Below are 21,019 nucleotides of genomic sequence, written 5' to 3'. Positions count from 1 at the left end.
TCCGTCACGCGCTTGAGGTCTTCGGCCAATCACAAAGCACTGGATAGCTGGCCAATCAGAGCACACCTCGTTTTTCAGAAAGATGAGCTTTATAAAAATCGAGGCGTTTCAGAAAGGCTGGGCATAGAGGAGCAACAATAATGTGTTTTTTTAACCTTAAACCACATAAACACATTGCATTACACCAAATACACAAAATAATGTCTGTTTTTCACTTAGGTCTATTTGTATTACTAAAAAATATAAGATTACTCAATTGTCAAAGTAATAATTAGTAACAGCCCTATATTAGTTAAAATATTTCTATTTACAAATTAATTGTTTAGTTTTTTAGATTTGTGTTAAAATAAATATTTTGTCATTAAAAAAAAAAAAAAAATCTTTAAAATAGTATTTAAATATTGTGCAAGTCTTTTTGCAGTCTGCAATGTTGTGAAGCCGACAGTGCACGATAAATAAAGTTATTGTCTATCAAAAAAAAAAAAAATGTGCAAGTCTTTTGGATATAGGGGCCAAATAGTTGAGAAAACTAGGGAGGTCCTCGTAACATCAACCAAAAAGGAATGTTGTTTCTGGAGGTGGAGCAAGTTTATTACATTTTGATTTAAATATTATCAAGATTAGAAAGATTATTGGAGTATGTTTTACAAGAAAATACTATTTCAGCCTTTCTAATGGAAAAAAATATTTTTACTTGCTGTCTATTTGTAATTCCTTAATGTATTAGCTATTTCTGAGTGAAAATAAAGAAAAAAATCTAGGAAAATCCCACACCATATATTTTTCCTCAATGTAGTAAATGTTAATTTCATGTTTATAATCTACTAATAAATTTTTAAAATCAAATGTTGTACTTGTTAATATTATTTACTGGACCTGAGCTAACATGAACTAATATGAATAGTTAAGTTTTTTTTTTTTTTTTTTTTTTTTTTTAAAAAAAGAGGAATACATACTGTAACAAATGTTTTGCTTAGATGTATTATAATTCATTAACTAACATTAATCAAACATTAATTAGCTAGAGAAGCGTAGTTGTTAAGGTGCGAGGTCAAAAAATTAAAAAATTAAGGGGTTATCCACCCCAAAATGAAAATTTTATCATTGATCACTTACCCCCCCATGTCATTCCAAAACCCGTAAAAAGCTTCATTCGTCTTTGGAACACAATTTAAGATATTTTGGATGAAAACCGTGAGGCTTGTGGGGGGACTGTCCCATTGACATGCCCAAGTAAATTATTACTGTCAAGGTCCAGAAAAAAGTAATGAAAAAGACATCGTCAGAATAGTCCATCTGCCATCAGTGGTTCAATCTGAATTTTATGAAGCGACGATAATACTTTTTGTACACCAAGAAAACCAAAATAACGACTTTATTCAACAATTTGTCTCCTAAAAAAAAAGAATCTGCTCACAATCGCCTAAACGAGTCATCAGGAATTTGAATCATATTCTGTTACCACTCTACGTCACAAAGTAATACATTTGCATAATGTTTGCCCACGTTTTACATCGCCAACTTGCAAGCTTGCAAGCAGATAAAATTTATGTTTTGTTTGCATGGTTTAGATCGTGTAGGGTATGTCGTTATATTGCAATAGTAAATTTGTTTTATCACATCTTACAATTACCACAAATTTGTTAACACTTGACACTAACCACTGAGAAATGTCCTGCTCCAGCCGTGCTTGCGAATCAGTCTCTTGTTGATCAGCCACTTCAACCGTTTCATCATCAGACTCCGGCTGTATTGACAAGTCTCCAGGGCTGTCATTCCGTCATGGCAATGGGCGTTTTGTTTCCGACACATGCTGTATGCGGTAGACCAATCCAGAGCCAATCTCTCTACGACTCTGGACCAATAACAAAGGACTGCACCATCTGACCAATCACAGCAGTGAGGGCTCACGGAAAGGACGGGTTTAGAGAGACTGATTCTTTGATCTGCTTTGCACAAGTCGTTTACGTATCATTTAGAAATGAGGTAAAATTAAATTGATTCTTTGAGAAAACTAACGTTTTTTTTGACCTCACATGCATATAAACCTGTTTTAGGAGACTCATAAAACAATATTAGCAACTTTAAAAATGGCATAATAGCGGCACTTCAAAGTTGCCACAGTCATTGCATGCTTTTGTGCTGCACTTTATTTGTACCATTTTGTTTTATTTATTAATATAATTTGAAAAGATATATAACAAATTGTTGATAAGTGAGATCATCTGATTTAAGTCCTTGAAAAACACAAAAAAGTAGTGCTTGAATTTCATTTTGCAGTAAGGGGTTCTGTATGGAAAAAAACTACGGCACACACATCTTAATAAAGGTCTGGTCACGCTGAAAGACAAGTGCATATCAGAGCAAAAACCAAGCCCTGAGGTCAAAAGAACTGTCTATAGAGATCAGAAACAGGTTTGCATCAAGCCACAGTTCTGGGGAAGAGTTCAGAAAAAAATTCTGTTTTATTGAAGGTTCACAGAATCATGTAGCCTTCATTATCCATAGTGGAATAATCAGGACTCTTCCTAGAACTTGGGCGATCATTCTCGATATTTAAAAATATATTGAGATATTTTTGTAAACACGATATGGGATTTTGACATATCGTCGATATATCGATAAATTGTTTTATATTTAATTCTGATTCCGTCACTTTGCTTGTTTGTCTTTCTCTTGTTTGCTGTGCTCGCCCCCGCCTCCTTGATTTTTTCCCTTCCCCCTCCCTTCCGTTGAAACCCGCGTTGTTCCGCAAACCAGACCCTGAGGCTGCAGAACTAGTATAAAAAAAAAGGACAACTGGCTCCATTATATGGAGATACCCTCGGTTTTTTTTTAAGGCGTCGGACGAAACAGCAGGCAGATGTCTACTGTAGGTCATCCAGTCATAAAAAAAGTCACTTCTTCGTTTTTATTACACACCTGAAATGCGCGTGACGCCTCGCGGGTGGTTTGTGATTTCAGCTGTCTGTCTTCTCACTAAATGAGGATGTGAACACATGAACAACATCTCCAGAACTGCACTGAGAGTCACTTCATGAGCATCCTGCCTCCCCCATTGATTCAGTAAAACCAGAGTCATATCACATCATAGACTGTAGTATCACATACACAGAACTGTAACGGGAAACCCGTCAAAATACAAGTATTTGCCAGAAATCTATTACTAGCCTATTGTTCAGCAGAATGTACAAGCCTACTACTACTACTAATATTAAAATGGAAACAAAAAACAGCTATTTAAGGAATATCACACAACATTTTCTTCCATGTTATTTATTTTTAATAGTAAAATCCCCTTTGTTCCACCAAAAAAGAAAGTTTTGCTTAATTTTCAATAATTAAAAAGATAAAATTAAATGAATGATTTTTATGCCTTTTCATTTGAACCACCAGAAAAAAATGGTGAATACACAAGAATTCAGAGGAGGAAAAAAAAAACATTTAACATAAGGCTAATTTTAAGAAAAAAATTTAACAAATTAAGTTGTTTTGTATGCATTTAAATAATTACACTTGCTTAAAACCAGAAATTTCGAGATATATTTTTTGCCCTCCATATCGCCCAGCCCTACCTCTTCTAGAGCTGGCCTCCTGGCCCCCAACTGAGCAACTGATGATGGAGAAAGGGGGGGGACCTTGTCTAGACTGGTGACCAAGAAGCTGATGGTCACTCTAGTTGAGCTCCATGAACATATATGCAGATGGCAGAAACCTACAGAAGGACAAACATCACTGCAACACTCCACCGATCTGGGCTTTATGTCGGTGTGGCCAGACTCAATCTTCTCCTCAGTGAAGACACACAAAAGCCCTTAGACTTTGAGAAACAATATTCTCTGGTCTGATGAACCTCAATTCTAATCATGTTTGAAGCAAATCAGCTCTGCTCATCACCTGCAGACTAACATCCCTAAAGTAAAGTGTGTTGGTAGCAGCCTCATGCTGTTGGGCTGTTTTTTAGCGGCAGGGGCAGAGGGACTCGTCAGAGTAGAAGAAAAGGTGGTTAATACAAAATATTGTGTTAGACTTACTGTAGATTATTGTAAAGCTAGTCCAGAGCATTCAGAACCTCAGACTGGGCAGAAGCTTCACCTTTCAATAGGACAATGTGGAGAAACCTGAAAATATGTCTGCCCCCATCCAACCTGACAGAGCTTGAGAGGTGAAGAGGCGAGGAGAAGAATGACAGATAATTGCCAAATACTGATGTGCAAAGCTTGTCGCATCATACCCAAATAGACTTGAGGCTGTTAAGGTAGTTCAGCTTAGTAATGAATTAAGGGTTTGAATACTTACGCAATGTACTTATGTCAGTTTTTTTTTTAATAAATTTACAAAGTTATGACAGTTCTGTTTTTGCTTTGTCATTATGGTGTATGGAGTGTAGATTGGTGTGAAAAATAAAGAAATAATTTAAAGCAGTTTAACAGGCTGCAACATAAAAACGTGAAATAAATGAAGGGGTATGAATACTTTCATAATACATTGTGTGTATATATACATAATCTGCCTGTTGTCTAAAAAATTATGGAACGTGAGCTACATTAGGGTTGGAGCATTGGATATAGTTCATGTGCATTTTTAATTTTAATATTTTTTTTTGTTTTTTTAATTAAAGAAATAAGCCTTAGAAGTAAACATCTACAGTATATAAACATTTTCAAATGGACTATACGTGCACAAGTATATATTTGTAATCAGTATGCCAGTGTCTAGACCAGGGGTGGCGGGGGTAGGTGATGTTGGGTTGTGTAGATGTTGAGTTCTGCAGAGTTTGCTTCAACCCTAATCAAACACACCTGGACAAGCTGATAAGGGTTACTAGAAAGCTACAGGCAGTTGAGATTTAATTAGGGTTGGAGCTGAACTCTGCAGGACTGGAGTTCGCCACCCCTGGTCTAGACCAAACATTCCCCAAAATATTTATAACAAGTTTTCCAAAGTATAGCAGGTTTTCTAATGAAACCAAGTGTGTACAGTCTTAAAAAATTATTTTATAGTTTATCAGTCTTGGCAATGTTTTGGATGAGGTTTTTGGGACTTGACGTGGCTGCATAATTCATAGTTATCAGAAATATACAAACAAGTTTTTATATATTTAATTATTAATAAAGTGGTGGTGCGAACGAAACATGCATCTTAATGACTGATGTGATTATTTTCTCATGTTCTTTTTTTTTGCATTCAGAAAACATTCACACTCTTTCCTTTAACTTTTAATGAGTGTTAAAAATAGTTGAGAAGCATATCAGTAAGGTAACAGGAAAGGACATGTGTGCTGTGTTGCCTACAATTCAGTTGCACACAGCAATTCTAGCATGTGAAGTCCTAGGTGAGATTTCTTTGAGTTAAGTTTGGAGCAGGGGAGCATCCGTGCAATTGCCCTGAGAACATGGTGTTTTGTACTTCTTGTTCAAAGAAACCCAAAGGATACTGCTCAGATTTTACACACCTTGTTGCATTCCGAGTGCGTTTATGACAGAACTTACTCTTGCACTGCTCTCTACCACTCACTGTTTTTCTATTGCTGACTATTAGTCCCCTGCACTCTTTTCCTCTCTTCATTTTCTTTTTATTCTTACCATATTTTTCTCTCTTATCCTTATTTCATATTTCATCTTTATAATTCTTTTCATTAGGGGGAAAAAATCAGCAGTACTATTAATATGCATACCATGATAGAGAAGTTATATCAGTTCATATTATTAAATGACTAAATATGTTTTACTAAAATATAGGTCTGTTGAAGTCTTCAACGAGATTCTTTGATAACATTTTATTATCAGTAGTTCACCTCAAATTTATATTTTGTCATTAACTCATTCTCATGTTGTCCAAATATGTATGACTTGCTTTCCTCCGTGGAACGCAAAATTATACAGTACATTTATTTATTCAGTGATGTTTCCTAGTCAATTTTTTTTTTCAGTAAAATTAGGTTTCAAGCTTCAAAATGACAAAATATAAACCAATAGTTCCAAAACCTGTCTCAGGGTTTGTGCATTGAAAGACCTATGAAGTGTCTTATGTGATTTCTTTGTGTGATGAACAGACTGACATTATTCATTATAAATATTGGCATCTTTATAAGTATGTAAGAAATGTTGACTTGTAACATAAGTGCAAGACTTTTTGAAAAATCCCTCAGTTCTCTCACTTCATTATGTTGAATAGGCCATGATGTTTATCAAAAATGTACAAAAATTTACCAATTTACAAAAGATGAAATCTTGTATAGTAGTTACCAGCAACACCGTTGACATCTATGATTCATGTTTTGTAGCTTATTACCAACAACCTTGAGATAAACGCCATGTTTGCAACATATTGAACATCCAAAAAAAAAAAAAAAAAAAAAAAAAAAATAAAATAAAACACACACTTTAGGTATAGTATTGTATTAGTATAAAAAAAATAATATATACCTGTAACATTTAGAGTATTACAATTGCCCCTAGTCTCCTTTAATACATGTGACTTGCGATAGAATGGGTCAGTACTGTATGGATAATGCTTTTTTGCACTTTTTTTTAACTCGTTAGGCATTGTAGTTCTATTCAGACCGTATGTCAGAATTCAGACCTTCCCAACAGGGATGCCAGTGTAGCAGCAGTTTAACATTTCAATGTCCAGTGTGAACAAAATGCTGCATATAGTGCAGCGTTTTTTATTTTTTTATTTAAATATACATTTTTTTTAACAATTTCTCCTAATAAGTTTTTGATTTTTTTTTTCAGTTGGGCACACACTCTTTGTACATCCTGTGCCATCTCTCTCTCTGCCTTGCATTATTGACAGTCTGTATCGTTCTTAGTACTGGCAGCACTTCATCGGTCAACAACTTTGAGATCGGACCATTTTTGTTCATCTCAGCAACTTTACAGTGTTCTGAAGCAGCTGCGTTGACAGCCGCTGTGCCTGACTGCCACTCAGCATTCTTTCTTTTGTTAGTAACACCTGGAGAAAGACTGGCAGAAGAGGGTTTTTTTGTTTGTTTTTGTTTTCCTTGACTTCTGGAGGTAGAACTTTGGCTTTTTTTTTTTTTTTTTTTTTTTTTTGGTTCTTCAGTTGTTTAAATTAATTGAGAAATATGTATTTTTAATTCAATTAATCACATAGTGTTTACTCATAACTATAGTGATACTGTTTATTTATTTTTTATTTTTTGTATTTTTTTGTATATAATGGTGGTTTAACAAATTTCATTACTTAAAGTTAAAAAGTGTACTGTAATTTCTGTCACTGTTGTTCCACACTATCATTGAAAAGTTTGGGGTCAGAAAGATTTATGTATGGATGGATGGATTTATTTATTTATATAAATGCACCAAGGCTGCATTTATTTAATTTAAATACAGAGAAAACTGTACATTCCTAAACTGTAAATGACTATTTTAATGTATTTAATATAATACTATTTTAATGTTTTAACTTTAGATTTTTTTTTTCCTCCTGTGATGGCAGAACTGAATTTTCAGGAACATTATTTCAGTGTCACGATCCTTCATAAATCCTTCCAGTGTTTCCCATTCATTAACCACAGTCTAATCTGTCCCGCCACAGTTTCATAATAAACTGAAGATATATTTATACTTCTCATATAACATAGAAGTTCTTTAACGTTGTGTTTCCCGCCATTGCTTTGGCAAGTATCCGTCAAACTAATTAAAACCGAGAGCGTAATATGACTTATCAAGTCTGTTTGCGCTGCTTGTTTCAAAGTGAAGCGCGCACATGCGATCAGCTCATGATCCACTGTTTTCCGCGTCTCAGAGCGGCTCCGTTCACAGTGAATGCAGTGAACTCCATTATTGAATGTGCTGTGAGTTTAGCGCGCGTTTGGGAACGCAACAGCCACCAGTTATGCATAATTTGTGCCTTTGCATAATTTTCAACATTTTAATGGGCAAATGTTTACAGTATTTCATTAAATTAGTAATGTTTATAAACCTGTTTTCACAGAAGCTGGAGTTTTCTGCCAAAATAAAGCTCATGGGTTTATCTCTTGCGAGCATGGCCTAAAATTAACAGAAGGACACACTGTACAGGTACAGCAAGCTCACTATTCAGAAGAAAAATATAAATATTGGGGTTGAGGTTTATGTGAATATATTTCTAAAGGGAACTGATGGCATTTTTCCCCTCTTATCACTGCTGATCCATAAGCGCCACCTGCTGTCAGAGAGTGAATTTGTGTTCTCATTCAGTCTGTTTTTGTTTCAATCAGGCTTTATCATTGTATTTTGTTTGTATCATGATTAAAATACAGTGGTTGGTTCTAATTTCAAATATTTTTATTTATTATTATTATTATTTTTTTTTATTATTAAATATGTTTAGTTGTTGTAGTAGTAGCAACTGCCTGTTTTTGCAAAAACGGTTTCATGGCAAGGAAAAGTATTTATGGCCCGTAAATTTTCTCAAGTCACCAGCCACTGGCAGATGTGAAAGTTAGTTTTATGCCCTGCTTGCAAGTGTAGAAATTAGGACAAAATTATTGCAATTTCCCTACAGTAGAGTAAGGTAAAATAACATACCTGGGGAAAAAAAAAATTATATTTATTTCACAGTGTAAATGTTTTACAATATATGGCTATTACTGTCATAGCAATAATAATATAAAAATTATTCTTATTATTTTATTCTAATTTGTTTTGCTTCCAAATTCACCAGTGAAACTGAGACACTATATCACAACTAAAAAGAGGGTTGAGTCATGTGATGGGTGGGGCGGGGCCGAGAGCCGTGGGAACGGAGCGAGGCCGGTGGAGTAATTGAAAATGAGGGACACTTGCACCACTCTCCGTTCTTGTGTTGTACGGCGGAGGAGCTCCGGAAGGATAGGAGGGTGGTGTAATTGAAGTGAAAGGGAGAGGGAGGGGCATGGATTTTATTTTGTTTTTTGTTTTGTTTTTTTTTTGTTTTGTTTTTTGTTTTATTATTAAAGTTTATTTGAATGTTTGCCGGTTCCCACCTCCTCCTTCCCGAACTACGAACTGTGTTACAAGTCCCCTTTAAATTTCAAGAACAAGTACATTCACCAGCTTTTTTCTTTTACTTTGGACACTGAACCTGTGTTGGAGCTCTTAATTTTGAACTCTCAAAGTGCACCAGATTTATAAATTAATTTTAAAATGTACCAAATTTTCTTATGTGGGGTGGGGGAGGGGGGGCCTAGAGGGATCGAGGACCAACCACCACAGTATCACAAAATCCTGTGGGAAACACTGCATTCTAATATTGATGATTTGATTTGGTACTCAAGAAACATTTCTTATTATTGAAAGTTGAAAACAGTTGTGCAGCTTAATATTTTGATAAATGAAAAGTACAAAAAAAAACAGCATTTATTTGAAATGCAAATCGTTTGTTACAAGAGAAAGTGTGATAGTGTTTCTCTAAAAAAAAAAAAAAAGTGGTAATGTATTTTTTTCCCCTACATTTAATCAAACTACCTCAATAATAATGTCTTATTTTCATAAGTAATCATCTTTGCAAGCAGTTCTTTCCCCGTACAATTCTTTTAAAACATTTAAGTTTCAAAAGTTTTCTAACCTCTTTTCAAAAGCTGAAACTTCCATGTCTCCTAGATTTAGCCAGCAGCCCGTAAAGCAATGCAGGCCACGGAGCGTGTCAAGAATGAACAAAACATTGCACGACTCTGTTTCGCTCTTTATCTGAGGCAGTAATCAATCAGAAAATGGGCTGTTGAAATTGATTTAAATGCCACTGTATACTGCCTTCAAGGCCTTCTCAGATTAACAATGCTAATTTTCTTTGACCTGTATTCATTTGCATGTAAATTTCCAATTTTAGTCTGAATATTAGAAGAAGAAAAAATCTTAAAACTTACTGCATCACCTCCTGACCAATTATAAACTGCTGTGGATTTCTCAGCTTAATTCCCCTGACGAATAGAAGTCCAGAATGCGGTGTGTTTATTCATACATTGTCTAGCATAGAATTTAAATTTCAATGAAGCGCCGAGCGACTGGGCTAATTGGGTAAGGAAGTGCCGCAATCTCGGAGTGCAGCTTGGAATACTGTTGATGTAATTACGATCCATGCCGAGAGTACAGTAGGTGCGTTTGAAATTAATTAACTCCTCTTCTCGAGCTGTAGTTAATCCTAATGTTTCGGATTGTTTTGCTTTTGACAGTTCCCCCCCAATTAGGCTGATAGTGAAAGTTAATCAATTCCTCCTGATTTGCTGCCCACTAAATGCTGTGGAACTCATTAGCTTATTAACCTCTGTTTTATATCAAGTGCATTTTGGGGGGCTTTTCCATCCCCTCCAGCACCTTGCTGTGTAAGTGATAGCACCTGTCAAATTACTGTCAGACAATTGGGGCTTATGCCACACTAAATGTCCAGAGACCTCCCGGTCTCTTTAAATGATGCATGTGCACTAACAAGACTGCGCTAACGGCTTGAACACCTCTTTGCAGGACTTTGTTATGAAGATAATCCGCTCTCTGGAGAGTCCGTCTTCAGTCATCCGTGCCAAGGCCTTCCTCGTTCTTCTGCAGGTCCTTATGAACAACAGAGAGATGCTTCTGCTCTGCTGTAACTCCAGGTAAACACTCTACACAATGAAATCCCATCAACCAACTGTGCAGGATGCATCGACAGAGAGCACGCATTATAGATCCGGTGAAATGCTTCTGTTCCTCAATAGCGCTGAGAGCCAAATATACACGGAACGGTAAACAAAGACACGGGCACAAAGGAAAAAGAAGGATAGATGTTCCTCTTGTGCCCTGAATCCAAGTACAAACACATCATAAATCACACCACAATACATTCCACATATGAATCAGAAAGAGAGGCAGAGGTATGGAAACACATGTACTAAATCAATATCATATATGTTTCATAAATGGTTGGTAGAGAGATGCATGAGAGGAAGGGAACTCCAGTGGGTCTGTTGCTCCACTGGACAGGAGCTGTTTTGGTTAAAGATTTTTAAGAATTTCAGTGACTTCTCTGTATGTTATGACTGCAAAAGTTTCACAAAACTCGGCAGGAAGCTCAGTAGATTTCCACACATCATTTATAATAGTTTAAACAACTCTGTCCCATTGGCCAGTCCCCTCAAGAGGACATCTTTGTGAATTATTTATTTTTTATTTTTATATATTTTTTTTTCCCTTAAAAGTTCATAGTAGTATATTAACCCTCTTGGGCCCGAGGGTGTTTTGGGGGCCTGGAGAAGTTTTGACATGCCCTGATATTTGTGTTTATAAACATATAAATGGCTAAACATATAAATGGCTAAAGTCTAATAACACTGTAATCAGCACAAACTGGGCTACAATATTATGTGAGCAGCATGTATGTACATGGTTGTGTTTTTGAGAAAGCAACGTTTATGCGTGGTTAGTGAAAAACTAAAATTTTAGTTTAGTTACATTCATAAACACAAGCATGCTTTGTTAGTTATAAACATATATGGCTATATTCCTGAACACAGAATAGCCTATCACAGTAAAGTTTTGTATAACCATTCTTACTGACATTAGGTTAGTAACATTATAACTAATATGTTTGTTTATATATATATATATATATATATATATATATATATATATCATATCATATTGCTGTTTATGTTATAGAGCATAAAAAAAAAAAAAAACATCCTAGCATTGTGAGACATTTAGATGCTGTGAATGAAACTTTATAATGTTTCACCTGATTATACATTTAGTCAGGAATTATAGTTTGGAAAAAGTCTAACTAGTAAAATGTGTACAGGTTATGTGAAAACTAATACAAGTAAAAAAAAAAACTTATTCATGTTTATGATCTCTGCTGGATCAAGCCGCTGCATCAATAATCCAAAACTAATCCAAAGCTTCTTGAGATGATTTCTTTCTTATATGTCACAGCAAGTCTTTTCTGTGGTGAATTCAGTCTCATTCCTCTCAGCGCGAAGCGAAAAGTAAAATGTTAAAAACTTGCTACTTTGTTTGTTGTTATGGGGGCGTTTACATGCCGCACGCTTCACATGGACCATTATAATACCATTATAATATCAATAGCGTGCTCGGTGCGTGTGCGTGTTCACATTAGATATAATGAAGGGAAACGTGAAAGACTGGACATGGCGTTGTTTTCATATGGATTACTTTATCACAGAATATTTGTTTTTGGTAGCACTTGCTTAGTTTAAAAGTAGACATGTCAAGCTTTCTATAGATATCTCTCATGTCTCTGTGTTGAGTATTCACTGAGTTACAGTTCATTTTAATGACGCGTTTGTAAATGAAGATCAGCGCAGACAAAGGCTGCAGACAGCACAACCTGTTTGTTATCTTTATTTTATAAATGCACAAAGTTTTGTTGTTATTATGTGTGTATACAAATAAAATAAGACCCCTTTACAGATTCGATTGATGTATTGCTCTTATCTGTATGATCAAAACTGAAAGTGTAATTTAAGTTATTTTCGGCCTTATCCGGAGATTATGCTACAAAACACATATATCTGCGTTTGTCAACCCCTAAGGGTTAAGCTAAATATTACCACTCTAAGGTCACCTTTATTTCTATAGTGCTTTATACAATATGGATTGTGTCAAAGCAGCTTCACAGTGAATCATTTGTCCTTTATTGTCAGTATGTCATAAAGTTTACTGTCAGGGATTTGGTGCTCAAGTCACAGCGTATCCAGTGTAGACAGAATCACTGGTTATAAAGGTTTATTTATTTATTTATTTATTTTGTCTTTAGTCACCAGTGTTAAAGTACTGGTACTTCAGTACCAAGTCAAATGCTTACATTTTAAAAACATAATGATATCAGCCTTTCCTCAGTGCCAGTAGTACAGATTTCCGACCCGCTAACAGGCGGCTGCTTTCAAATGCTAGCATATTTGTGTGAGTGTCTTTGAAGAGCATCAAAGGTTTCAATTTACAATGTGTTTTTACAGTACTGAGCATTCTAATTGCAGAATACACAGATTTTTTGATTTATAATGAGACTTTTTCACTTAGTGAGCTTGTGCTGCGGCTGAACTAGACTGCTATCAGTGTGTCTTTGCTCACTTTCTGTGTGTAACCCATTCATAATTTGAATAAAGGTTTTATTTTTTATGATAAGTACACCCTGCAGAATTTCAGGAGTGACAACTGTATTAAATTGCGATGTTTGACATTGTGATGACCATAGCAATGGACAGGACAAAACCAATGTGTCAGAATAGATCTGTGCATTAAGTCTTGCAGCATTAAGTGCAATAGACCAGCCACTTTTTCTGTTACCTGTAATGTATTTCTTCGTTTTATTACATTTTTTTAGGGATGTATCGATAACAAAATTTCATGACGCCATAATATTGCGATATGAAGTCCACAATACAATATTTATTGCCATATTTAAAAAAAGACAAATGAAGGATTGGGGGAAAAAAAGAGAAATTTTTTTACATTTTAAAATTAAATTATTTTATCCTATGCACTTTGAGAGTTCAAAATTATGAGCTCCAACTCATGTTCCTAAGAAAAATTAAGTCAGAAAAAAAGTACCTGACCTTTACCTTTACCTGAACTTTACAGGGGTCTCAACCCTCTTTTTAGTTGTGGTGTACTGTAGGCTTGCTGCGATAGATGGTGTTGATAGTTTTACCAGGGTGAAGCCAGGTTTTTATTTATTTATTTATTTATTTATTTTTATTTTTTTTCCCCAAGTATGCTGTGTCTCCAAGCGTTCTTATTTGTTTTGCTAATAAACTTACGTTTCTTATTTGCTTGGTTCCACAGTGTTTTCTGATTTTTATTTAAACTGTTTTTTTAATTGTAATTTTTTAATTGTTTAAATTTTTATTTTACATCAAGTATGCCGTGTCTCCAAGCTTTCTTATTTGTTTTGCTAAAAAAACGTACGTTTCTTATTTATTTGGTTCCACAGTGTTTACTTACTAAACTTTGTGTAAGTTATTTGTTATTTTATATTAGACATATAGCATGGTGTATTTTTATCCATTTTGTTAATAAAAGCAGGGTTTCCGCGGGGTCATAAAAAGTCATAAAAAGTCATAAATTTAACAATAAGAATTTAAGGCCATAAAAAGTCATAAAAACGTCCGGATTTTCCATAAAAGGTCATAAAAAACATTTAGCCACGTCTTAAATTGATATGCTCGTCCATTAATTTGTTCTTCGCGGCGGCAATGGCATTAATTTGTTTTGCCTGTTGTATGAGGAATCTGGGTGGTATCACACTGGTATCACAGCGTTCCAGAACTACAAGGTCCATGCGGCAGCATACAGACTTGTCGGAAGGACTTTCACAGAAACCCGCGCGAACTCCGAACTGTATCATACTGAGTCACTGCTTAGTTTAATTGAAATCATCCTGGCTATCACAATGAGAAAATGTACCTTTAACGATCTATGGCTCGAAGACGGTGCATTTAGTAGCTGGCTCAAGCCCGTCGCTAACAATCGGTATCAAGCCTATTGCACTCTGTGTAAGAAGACGCTGGAGCTGTCTAGTTTAGGCATAAAAGCCTTGAAGTCGCGTGCAAAGTCGGAAAAGCATATCGTTGCTGTAAAAGGCCTACAGCGGGTGCAGGCGATCCGTCAGTTCTGTTCGGCTCCGTCACTAACGTTACCCGGTCCAAGTATAGCGCGGGATTCCGTTTCTGTCGCATCCAGTGCCACACACAGTGGTTTCGGATCAACCTCCACACTGAAAGTGGAGGTCCTGTGGGTGTTGAATACTGTAACCAAACACCATTCGTACAACGGGAACGAGGATATTGCCGAACTTTTCCGAACAATGTTCCCAGACTCTGACATAGCCAAAACATTACGTGCGGGAAAGATAAGACCTCATACATCAGCCGGTTTGGCTTGGCAGATTATATTAAATAAGTACTAATTTTTATGTTTTTGTGGCCTTATGTTCTCATGTTTGATGAAAGCTTAAATCACACAAGCAAGAAGAAACAGCTGGACATACACGTTCGGTTCTGGAATGACGACAAGTTGATACTTTACAATGTTACAATTGTTAAGTGTACCTGTGTTCTTGATACTCAAGAAAAAGAAGATGAAGGCTTCAGTTTCTTAATCTTAAGTAAGAAATAATAGAATTACTCTTTAAATAATAAAACTTGTTACTTTCAATGAAAGTCAATAATAAAAAAAGACTTTTGAAAGGAATTTTAATTACTGAAGTTATTTATCGTAATTCGTGTAGGTCATAAATTCAAATCATAGTGGTCATAAAAAGGTCTTAAAAAGTCTTAAATTTGACTGATTAAACCCTGCAGAAACCCTGTAAAAGTTCTATGTTCTGTGTTGTATTTTGTTGCTGCTTGAATTGAATTCAAACAATTGACACCGAATTGACGCTAATTTGAAAGTGAAAGTAAAATGCGCACAGTATTTTTACAAGCTATTTAAAATGGAAGGAAAGCGAGGAAAAGCGGGAAAACTCCATACGGCACTTTTATATTTGACAGAAACGGCAGTAGAGCTTTTATTTTGAAGGAAAACTCCAGCATCAGTGAAAACATGCTTACACAAATGCATCTCACTACAAATCTAGTGAAAAGCTGTAATCATTTGCTGTGAAAATGAAGCCTAACTGGTGGCTGTTACATTCCCAAATGCACGCTAAAATCATAGCACGTGCGATAAACGAGTTCACTGCATTCATTCATTCATTGTGAACAGTTCTGTTCTGAGGTGTGGAAAACACCAGATCATGAGCTGATCTCCTGATTATAATGCACGTTTTGCTTTAAAAATGTGCAGCGAAAACAGACTTGATGAAGGGATTAAGTCATATTGTGCTTTCGGTTTTAGTTTGTTTGATAGATACTGTGCCAAAGTACAATGGCCCAAAACACAACTTAAAGACCTTTTATGTTAGAATAAGAAGTTTTAAAAACTACACTTTTTACCCGGAAGACCTATAGTTCCATATAATCATGTGACCATGATAATATCAAGACAGTTTTGCTATTGCAATATCATGATATTGATAATATTGTTATATCCCTATTACTTTCATTTGATTTATTTATTTAATTTTTAATACAGTGTTCACATAATTAAACAATATTTGGCTACATGCACGTTGCGTCGCATTGATCGTGTCCGGTGTAGACAAGGTGCAAATACATTTAACAAATACAAACAATCCATCCAGTGGTTTACTTAATCTTTCCAACCTGGCAACCTCTACATTATGGAGAAAACACTGATGAGCTGAAAACGTGAGCAAACATGTACAGTAAGTAGGAGTTTAGTGACCTATATTAAGATTTATATATTTTTATTTTTTTCAAAAAATCTGCATGCAAACCATATAATCGGATGTTCTCTTGATTTGTTCTTATGTGTAAGTGCAATAATGATTTATATTTTTTGAGCAAAATAATTATAATTAGTATAACAATATAATATAACAGTGTGAAATTTATTCATTTTGATGCAAGTTCAATTCAGTTATAAGCAGTTTTACAAATGGCAGAAATGTTGTTCATTATTAAACTCAAGTCAACGTGTGATTCAGCTGTGAAACAGCTCTACAAAAGGGGCTGTACCTTTAATAATCCTAAGTGAATGCTATTTGAATCAAGTCGTAGTTAAGTTTTTAGACTAGTAAAATCAAAACATTGAAATCTTGAGATGTGTTTGCCATATTACCCAGCCCTATGAGATGTTTTTGGTTTGGGTTGTTGATAACAAAAATTCTACTTAAGAAATTAGACTGTACATGAAATTCAGAGATGATAGAGTATAGATGAGAATATATAAGGGGAGAGCTGCCTCTAGACGCAGCATGAAAGAGATGAGTATTATGAATAGATTAAATAGATGAGTATTATTCTCTCAACCTTCAAATCTCTCTCTGCTGTCAATCCCTTAGCTAAGATTAGTAGAAAAGTACTATTGGTTGAACATAGCTGAAGATTAACTTCAGGAGCATTTTTTTGTTTACTGCAGATGCTGTGAAAGGGGCGTTAAACATGATGACAAGCATTATGATTGCTCGTCACCATCTGCCAGTTTCCCTGACAGTGTCTGATGCATTTTGTAAATTTCCTACTGTAAATATATCAAAACTTAATTTTTGATTAGTAATATGCATTGCTAAGGACTTCATTTGGACAACTTTAAATGCAGTTTTCTTAATATTTTGATTTTTTGCACCCTAAGATTCCAGATTTTCAAATAGTTGTATCTCAACCAAATATTGTCCTCTCCTAACAAACCAAACATCAACGGAAAGCTTATTTTGTCAGCTTTCATGTGATCTATAAGTCCCAATTTCACAAAATTGACCCTTATGACTTGTTTTGTGGTCCAGGGTCACACACACACACACACACACACACACACACACACACACACACACACACACACACACACACACACACACACACACACACACACACGTTTGTTTTTGTGAAAAGTGGGGACATCCCATAGTGGTTTTTATACTGTACAAAATGTATATTCTATCGCCCTACACCTAACCCTACCACTTACAGGAAACTTTGTGCATTTTTACTTTCTAAAAAAAAACTCATTCTGTATGGTTTTTAAGTGTTTTGAAAAATGGGGACATGGGTTATGTCCTCATAAGTCACCCTCTCCTTGTAATACCTGTGTCATACCCATGTCATTATACAAAGTTGTGTCCTGATATGTCACAAACACACACACACACACACACACACACACACACACACACACACACACACACACACACACACACACACACACACAAACTATCCCTTATATTTTAATCAGTTTAATTAATGAAATTGATATTGAACAAATTGAATAGATGATTACAATACAGCAGCTAAAATGTATTTGTAAGGTAAAATTGTATATAAAATATATATATATATATATATATATATATATATATATATATATATATATATATATATATATATTTCTTAAAGTTGAAACATATCCCAGTTTAAGTATATCCCAGACAGCTGTAAGTGATATGTTAATTATAGATTTCCCTGAAAAAGTGTAAACAATGAGACACTTTCAGAGCATTGCAAAAAAAAAAAAAAAAAAATAAAAAATTCTGCAATACAAACTCTGGAAATCAGTTTCCTTAATCCAGCTCCTTTTGGCTTTGCAGCAGATTGGCTTGACCTCTAACTGCGAAACCAATGACAGAAACAGGCCAACCATTTAAAACCGTTACTTTTTCCATCATTGAGTCTCTTTCCTTGATCTTACATAAGAAGACTGGATCTGGAAACTGATCTCATTATTCCTTTTGTATGTACATCTTCAGAATACAACCGGTCATTTTCTTTAATCATGTTCTCCTAATTCATCTATATTTAATTTGAAGCCAGTCTTGAACAGCTGAAGCTCCTAATTGGCCTCATCACTGTCTTACAAACATAGGATGTCTGTCATCACTAGCGTTTCCTCTGCAACAATCCCAGGAACGAGATGTGCTCTCTCTTCTTGCACTCTCTCTCTCTCCTCATCTCTTTCTCTTCCTCATTTTCTCCATGTACCTCTGAGTCCAAGCAGTGCCGCACTGATGGAGTGTGTCAGAAGTGACCCAGCGCTCCATCTCCCAGAGTGAGAGCGTTTCCTCGCTGTTCTCATAAACACTTCTCTAATTAGCTGTGCAGCGTCTGCTGCATGCAGCCCTGTCAGAAGAGTGCTGCAGCCTGCCTCAGACATGTCAAACCGGACACGTTGTGCCCAGCCCCTCTCTGGTCTGAGCAGACACATGGAGTTCTCCCAGCTCCCAGATAAGGGGATGTTTTTAACTCAATGAGACGGCAGCAGAGCTCAGAGGTAGTGAGGAGATGTCTCTGTTCTAGGATTGGTCCTCTGGAGGTTTCTGATGGAGGAGGGGTTGGAGCTCTACTGGAGTTTTTCATTTAAACGTTGAGATAAGAATGTTTCATTTTAGAGGCAGCAGAAATGGACTTTGCAGAATATCTGCATTGTAGAAAACTAACCGCTACTGTGGTTAACTGATAATTCTAACGCCCTTATACTCTAACAATGCATTTGTGGGATTTCCATAACATCCATCTGGGTTTTATTTTTCATAATTATTGTGCTTCATTTGAGCATCACAATGACATATTTATGATTTGGATCTGTTTAATGGACTGTCTAATTAATTTTTAAAGTTATATGCTGGGTTGTCGGTGGTAATTTTAGGTGGTAACAACTTACCCAAAACCTTTTTTATTCTAGCTCTTGCTTGGCAAAGGTGCTGTTAAGTTTAAAAATGTTCCCAGGCAAGAAAGGCCCATTGTCAGCAGTGTAGCGATGCATTAAGTCACTTTCAAACCAAGTTGATTTCTGTTGGGTAACATGGCCAATCTGTGGGACTAACTTAAACCCAAGCAAAATTTGTGTGGGGAGCTCATGCAAAACCAACAGTGACTGAGCGTAAATCCAACTGCACCTTATTAATGTTTTAGTTAGCTTACCATTAACTACTATTGACATTTCCACTAATTAAAGTTTATTTCAAATCTTAATAATGGGTTCTCAGTGTACTGCATTGTACAAATTGTAGGAGCAAAAAAAAAAAAAAGATGACAGTTAAGTATGCAAATATTTAAAATAGCATGATTATAGTCAGCTAGACAGCGGTTGGAAGTGTTAATAGAAAATGTTTCTAAGAAATGTCCCAAGAACAAATTTATAAAATGAAAATATAGTTAGTCATCCTGAAATTGTAAGTGTAAAGTATGCTGTTATGTTAACTCTTTCCCTGCCAGCCTTTTTGAAAAAAAGTTGTTGATTTTCACTAAAATTTGATGGCCTCCAGTATTTTACAGTATGAATATTTGAATATGCAATACACCAAAATAAAGATCAAGTTTTATTCTAGCTTAAAGCACTCTTCTTCTTTTTTTATCAACACTTGAATATAGGTAGGTTTCATAAAATGTATAGTTTTGAGCAAAAAGGTGAGAAAATCACATTTTTATTAAAAACTACATCTAGATAATATTCAGTATGATTATCAAAGCATAAATCCAGTAAATTGCTTCCATCAACACCTCCAAAGCTTGCACAGACATATACCACTTCCTGAATCAACATTTTACTCCGTAACATTATGCAGTTTTCATTTATATGCTGTCTATTGCTGATGATTGCGTTATTTTTAATATGCATCTGTTTACATAAGAGATCGCTCATTTCTCTGTCCTGTTCACGTGTGATTTTGTGTGGGAGGTTTTGCACTCATTCAGAAGATGTGTAATAGTGCCCCCGAGTGTATAACAGCGAAAACATGAAAAGCCGTAAAAACTCGTCTTTGGCGGGGAAGCGTTGTCTTCTAAAAGACGAGATAACTCGTCAATGGTGGGGAAAGAGTTAATAATGAGGAGTTCTCACATAATCAGACTTTCAGATGAATCTGGCTTCCGATTATAATGTAAGTGTAAGTTGTAGGTCTAAGTTGTTTATACTGCAAGTTGCTAACTGCATCCATGTAACTGCTAACTCTATGGACAAAAGTATAAAACAGACAAAAGTATATAAATAACCAACTAGTCTAACAAACCTCCAGAAGGTCTATGAAAAGTACATGTGAAGAAAACCTGACGTGTACTGGCAAATATACATTATTTAAAGGGATACTCCACCCCAAAATGAAAATTTTGTCATTAATCACTTACCCCCATGTTGTTACCCATAAAAGCTTAGTTCTTCTTCAGAACACAATTTTACGGTTGAACACTGATGGCAGATGGACTATTCTGACGATGCTTTTCATACTTTACTGGACCTTGACCGTGTATATTACTTGGCAGTCTATGGGAGAGTCACAAGCCTCCCGGTTTTCATGCAAAATATCTTAAATTGTGTTCTGCAGACGAACGAAGCTTTTACGGGTTTGGAGCAACATGGCGGTAAGTTATTAATGACAAAATTTTCATTTTGGGGTGAAGTGTCCCTTTAAGGGTTTTCTGTTTGTTGGGATATTGATAAATGATCTGTTCTGGTCAAGTAGGTTTCGTTTATAATCCCCTTCA

The 21,019-nt window shown here is 35.5% G+C and overlaps 1 pseudogene; it reads left to right on the top strand.

Annotated features, from left to right (window-relative positions):
- LOC109075091 overlaps positions 1-21,019 on the top strand; it is a 228,828-nt pseudogene that overhangs the window by 60,485 nt on the left and 147,324 nt on the right.

The sequence above is a fragment of the Cyprinus carpio genome, chromosome B16 (assembly GCF_018340385.1).
Source record: "Cyprinus carpio isolate SPL01 chromosome B16, ASM1834038v1, whole genome shotgun sequence".
NCBI lineage: Eukaryota > Metazoa > Chordata > Actinopteri > Cypriniformes > Cyprinidae > Cyprinus > Cyprinus carpio.
This window is presented reverse-complemented; position numbering and strand designations above follow the sequence as displayed.